This window comes from Magnolia sinica, chromosome 5 (genome assembly GCF_029962835.1).
Source record: "Magnolia sinica isolate HGM2019 chromosome 5, MsV1, whole genome shotgun sequence".
Taxonomy (NCBI): domain Eukaryota; kingdom Viridiplantae; phylum Streptophyta; class Magnoliopsida; order Magnoliales; family Magnoliaceae; genus Magnolia; species Magnolia sinica.
In genome coordinates this window covers 58,053,559-58,059,653 of record NC_080577.1, presented here as the reverse complement: position 1 = coordinate 58,059,653, position 6,095 = coordinate 58,053,559, and the positions used below count along the sequence as shown (strand labels likewise).

The window sequence follows — 6,095 nt, the reverse complement described above, 5'->3', positions numbered from 1 at the left end:
CGACTTAAATAGTGTATTAAAGATGATGGAGGGTCCGGATTGGTGAAAGGTACGAAGAACCAAAGTTGTAGGGATGTGTACATGCGAGATTTGATAAATTTCCAAATCTGTCATAAGGACGTGAACAAAAAAAATGGATTAGATTTCAAGTCAATTTTGGCCATTTCATATTAAGCATGTGGGGACCAGTTTGGTTGATAAAAACCACCCATATTGAAGGGAATGCTGATAAGAGGTATAATATGAAGTTTGAAGAAATTTGGAGTTTCTGATTGGCTGCAAGATCAAGAAAATTACATACAGGTTTAATCAAAGTTTGGGATTGATGGACATTGTTTGGATAGGCGAACGGTCCATTTGGGTAAAGATGATGCTAGGAATCCAATAAAAGGATCAGGTCTTAGGAATTATATCATTTGGGGCCCACGCACATGTTATGTGACTTTCCAAAGGTAGAATGCTTGATAATGTTACCAGAGAGGTGGTTGGTGCATGAAATATGCAACCGCATACAAGGCAGTTTTGCGGGGGAAGTTTTAACGGTGGACATCTTTCACTGTGGTTGGTCCACTGGGTTTTGAATTCTCCTCATTTTTCACGAACTTCTAAAATGATCTGGGGTATCGGATGGATGGCATGGATATTAAATATACATCAAGGTGTGACCCACACTTGCTCTTGTACGACCAAAGCATGTGAAGGCCAATTGTTACGTAAAGGGAAATCAATTCTATTCTTTAGGAGATTTCCAGCAGCCTGTAAAGAGAATAGGGCATGACCATTGAACTAGGGGGTTCTCAAGTTTAATGATTTCAGAAAAAAAAAATTCAAGTTTTTTAGATCCTTATTAGTTTTTTTTTAATATATTTTTGGAAAAAGAATGACGTAAAATTCAGACTTGCTTCAAAAACATTTGAGTATTTAAGCACATGGGCTTAATGAACCTTTAGTTGTGATGATTGACTGTTTTAAATGATGAGATGAATGGTGTATGCATGTTATCAATTATCTAGGTTTAGATTTTTGATCCATCATGTGAGATCCATATGGTGGATTGTTGATGGTCAAATATTGCATATTGGACCCCATCTATTACTTGGTTTTATGAACATGATAATGCTTAATGTTCTATTTTAATCATGCTTGTGTTGCAAGGTGAATTTAAAAGCTTGGATAGAAAAGGATGTTAAAAGCATGGAATTAACGCTCAAGAATCACCAAAGACAAGAGTGGATCTGATGAAACCAAGAATGAAGAATGCACATACTGAAGATCGAAGAAAACCAAGTCAGTAATGAAGAAAATCGGAGTTTTGAAGTGAAATTCGGTGATCTTCGACTAGTCCTAGATCCGGCTCGACCAATCTTGCCTATGCTCGACTAGTCCTAGCTCCTGCTCAACTAGTCTTGGCTACGCTTGACCAGTCTTGGCTTCTGCACAACCGATCAAAGGTGTCTCGACTCGAATTCCAGCGAGTAAATCCTCTAAATCTTTATCTTGCTTGACCAGTTGAAGGAGATGCTTGACCGGTCAAAGATGGCCCCTGATCAGTCAAAGGAGACCCTTGACCAGTCGAGGGTTACGTAAAACTTGCATGGACTGCGTAAATTTGAGACGGTTTCTAGAAATTTCCACTCGGTGCAAAAGTTTAAGACCTAAAACTATAAATAGGGGTCCCTAGGGCACTCCTAGGCATCATCGAGGGTTTGAGGAGTGGAGCAAGAGCGTGGAGAAGCCGTCGCCAAGATCTTCCCTTTCCTTAATTGTTTTTATGCTTTTTCTTAAGAGTTTCTAGTTCAATCATGTCTATGGTTGGCTTAACCTCTTAGCTAGGGCTAAGAGGTGAAGCTTGTAGTGTGATTGGGATGTTTTCTTTGTTTTGATTCATGTTTTATTGAACTCTCCTAGATTCTAGTTTGATTATGAGGGAATATTTTTAGTTTTTAATGGTTTGTTGTGACTCAAATTACAATAGATCTGCAATAGCTTGAGATATCTTCTTTTCCTAAATTGAGATTGTAAAATTAGGAGATCACGTTGTTCACCATCGCCCCTTAGGCATGGTAGGATGATGGAATCCTTCCTAACCTTCACAATTCTCTTATGATTAGTTGTGTGATTGGTAGATCCTGTTGTTTGCCTTGTCTCCTGGGCATAGTTAAGTGATGGAATCACTTCGAAATCCTCACAACTCTCATCTATTGAAGATTAGATCTATGAGAAGTTCAGAGATCTGGCAATTCTCTTCGTCCTTAAATCAAGCAAGGTAACATCCTGAGAACCTACAACTGGATCCTTGGAAACCCTAGTTACCACCTTTAAATTTATTACTTTTTCATTAAATCTCTCACAATTACTCTCAATTATTCCAGATTTAGATTTCCATCTTCTTCTAGTTCTAGTTCTAGTTGCTTTCAGAAGATACATGATATTAGTCCCTATGGATTCGACCTCGGTCTCATCGAGATTATTACTATATCGCAACCCTACACTTGGGGTTGTGAACAAGTTTTTGGCGCAGTTGTTGAGGACCAACGGTTGCATTTTTCTGAGATTAAGTAGTTTTGAAATTAGTTTAAGATTAGGGATTTTCTAGTTTCTATTTTAAGGATTAGGGTTTTCTATTTTATTTTAGAAACTAACTTAGCTTTCTATTTTTAGGTTTAGAAACTTTACTTTTCTCTTTTTAGAAACTTTCTATTTTCTGTTTTTAGAAATTTTCCTTTTTAATAACTAGTTTACTTTCCTAATTTGTTTTTAGAAACTAACTCATCTTTTTATTTTTGTTTTTTTTAGAAACTTTCTAATTTTATAATTTCTGTTTTTAGAAACTGACTTGTTTTATTTTGTTTTGCAGGATCTGAATTTAGGAACTTCTAATTTAGTAACTTCTTTTTAATTCTCTCTTTCTATTTCTAGATTTCTATTTCCCTTCCTTCTTTTAGGTTTAGTTTAGAATCTGAAATTGAGGACTGAGAGTGTTTCATGCCCAAGTGGGTCCGTGACACACTCTACGTCTTTTAAGTGAAGGAGGATTGGTTGAGGGGTTATCTATCCATCACAGGATTAGACACCACTTGAGATCCTTAAAGTTAATTGAGGTTATGGCTGTAAATCAACCGGTCAATGAATTGGGAGGACAATCTCAACCTCAGGTTGAGGAAGTCCAGGATGAGAATAAGGTGCAACAAGCACCCCTGCCTCATACTTGTAAGACTATTTACAACCGGCGGGGGTGAGCACGCCCTCATGCATGGTTTTTCCAGAAAATACGGGACATATGGATATTAAGCCAGGGGTGATCCAACTCCTTCCAAAATTTCATGGACTTGAATCTGGAAGTCCATATCCATACTTGAAAGAGTTTGACGAGATTATAGTCACTTTATACTTTCCTAATATGTCTGAGGACACGGTCAGGCTGAAACTGTTTCCCTTTTCTTTGAAAGAGAAGGCTAAGATGTGGTTGCATTCACTACGTTCCCGAGCTATAGGCACATGGAATGACATGATAAGGGAGTTCATAAAGAATTTTTTTCCACATCATAAAACAAACACCCTTAGAAAGTCAATCATGAACTTCGCCCAAAAGGAGGATGAAACATTCTTCCAATGTTGGGAGCGGTTCAAGGATCTTGTCAGTTCATGCCAACAACACGGTTTTGAAATGTGGTGCATTGCACACTTTTTCTATGATGGTCTGACATCTTCCATGCGCCAATTGGTCGAGACAATGTGCAATGGGGAATTCATGAATAAAAATGTCGATGATGTGTGGGATTATTTGGTAGACCTGCTGAAAATGCACAATCATGGGACACATACCCAAAATCAAGTACCACTTTTAAGCCCACTTAATCAAAGGAAAGGGGCAGATTATACCTTTTAAAGAGGATGATGATATCAATGCTAAAGTGGCCAATCTCATAAGGAAATTCGAGGCCATGGAACTAAAGAAAGATAAGGTTAAGGAAACTGTTTGCGGTATTTGTACTTGCAACATTCACACAATTGAAAATTGTCCAACAATACTTGCCTTTCGAGAGGTGTTGAATGAGGAATCTAATGCCGTGAATAATTACTAAAGACTTTTCAATGGACTTACCTCCAACACATACAATCCTGGTTGGAGAAATCATCCAAGCTTCAGTTGGAGGAATGGAAAAAATGCTACCCCTCAAGGTTTCTTCAATTAAATTCCAAATTAAGGGAAACTTCAAGAGGATCCGGTTCTAAAACATATTTAAGACTAAGAGCTAATTAATCAGAATTTAGCACAAGCAATCCAGGATATCAAATCAGTGATTAGAACGCTTACGTCATCTGGTCAAAGGATAGAGTCACACTTAGCAATTGGGGGAAGGGGGATGCTTCCTACTCAACCTCTTCGCAATCCCAAACCGCAATATGAGATAAGTGATCCTAGCTCTTCAAATCAGATAGAGCAAGCTAAATCTATTACCACTCTTAGGAGTGAGAAGACCATTGACAAAGTATTCTGGTTAGGGCTGAAAAGACTAAGGACCCAGAAAAGGACAATGATGATAGAACTAGCACTGCTCCACAAGAATTAGAACCAGAACTTCAGGGTAAGCCGATTGCACCATTCCCCCAATGGCTGATTACACCAAAATCTCACTCTAACTCTCAAGACATTCTAGAGGTGTTGAAACAAGTGAAGGTCAACATCCCCCTATTGGACACGGTTAAAAAAATACCTTTATATGCCAAATTTTTGAAAGACTTGTATACGACCAAAAGCTGGCTAAATATTCAAAAGAAAATCTTTTTAACTAAAAAAGTGAGTGTCAACCTAAAGCAAGATGTGCCACAGAAATACAAAGTCCCGGTAGCTTAACCGTCGCTTATGTAATTGGGACCAACCAAATTGAGCATGCACTTCTTGACTTTGGAGCAAGCGTAAATCTGATCCCTTACTCGGCCTACAAACAGTTAGGTTTTGATGAATTGAAACCCACCCTAACCACATTACAACTTACTGATCGCTCGGTTTGTATACCAAGGGGGGTAATTGAGGATGTATTGGTCCAGGTTGGCAGATTCTACTACCCAGTAGATTTTATCATCCTAGATACGCAACCCATCAATAACATGAGCACTCAAATTCCCATGATTCTTAGTTATCCATTCCTTGCCACTTCAAATGCAATCATTCAATGCAGGAATGGAGTCATGAGTATGTCTTTCGAGAATATGACATTGGAGTTGAATATCTTTTTCAACACAGGCAAACAGTTAGAGGATGATGATGATTTGCATGACATTAACATGATTGACTATTTCGTGGAAAACAGAACACTTATGACCTTATCCTCTGACCCTCTAGAGACGTGCCTGGCCCACTCCCATGATTTTGATGATGACATGATTAAGGAGACGGGGGCCATGCTTGATACCATGCCGATACTAGAAGTTAACCGGTGAAGGCCACAATTTGAAGAATTATCCCAACTTCATGTAGTGCCTCTGCCATCTAACCTCAAGGCACCAAAGCTTGATCTAAAAATTTTGCCCTCTGATTTGAAATATGTCTATTTAGGTCAAGATGAGACATACCCAGTTGTGATTTCTTCCCAACTTGAGTAAGAACAGGAGAGTATGCTTATCTCTACTCTCATTGAGCATAAAGGAGCCCTTGGATGGTCGATTGCAACCTCAAGGGAACTGACCCTTTGATTTGTACTCACTGCATTCATCTTAAGGATAATGCGAAGACCTCACGACAACTACAATATAGACTAAATCCAAACATAAAGGAAGTGGTTAAGGCAGAGGTTTTTAAGCTATTGGATGTGGGTATCATATACCCTATATCCGATAGTCAATGGGTGAGTCCAACTCAGGTGGTTCCTAAGAAGTCATGAATCACCATCATAGCCAATGCCAACAATGAACTTGTGCCAAATAGGATCACTACTGGTTGGAGAATGTGCATTGATTATAGGAAGTTGAATACTATCACGAGGAAGGACCACTTTCCTTTGCCCTTTATCGATCAAATTTTGGAAAGGCTAGCTGGTCACTCTTACTATTTCTTCCTCGACGGTTATTTGGGCTACAATCAGATCAAGATA

At 38.6% G+C, this 6,095-nt stretch overlaps 1 non-coding gene across 1 annotated transcript; it reads right to left on the bottom strand.

The window, feature by feature from the left end:
• Window positions 1–3,556: 3,556 nt before the first annotated feature.
• Window positions 3,557–3,663, bottom strand: LOC131247706 (small nucleolar RNA R71). Its single transcript, XR_009171978.1, has one exon. It is a non-coding gene; the product is annotated as a small nucleolar RNA R71 (small nucleolar RNA).
• Window positions 3,664–6,095: the final 2,432 nt, after the last annotated feature.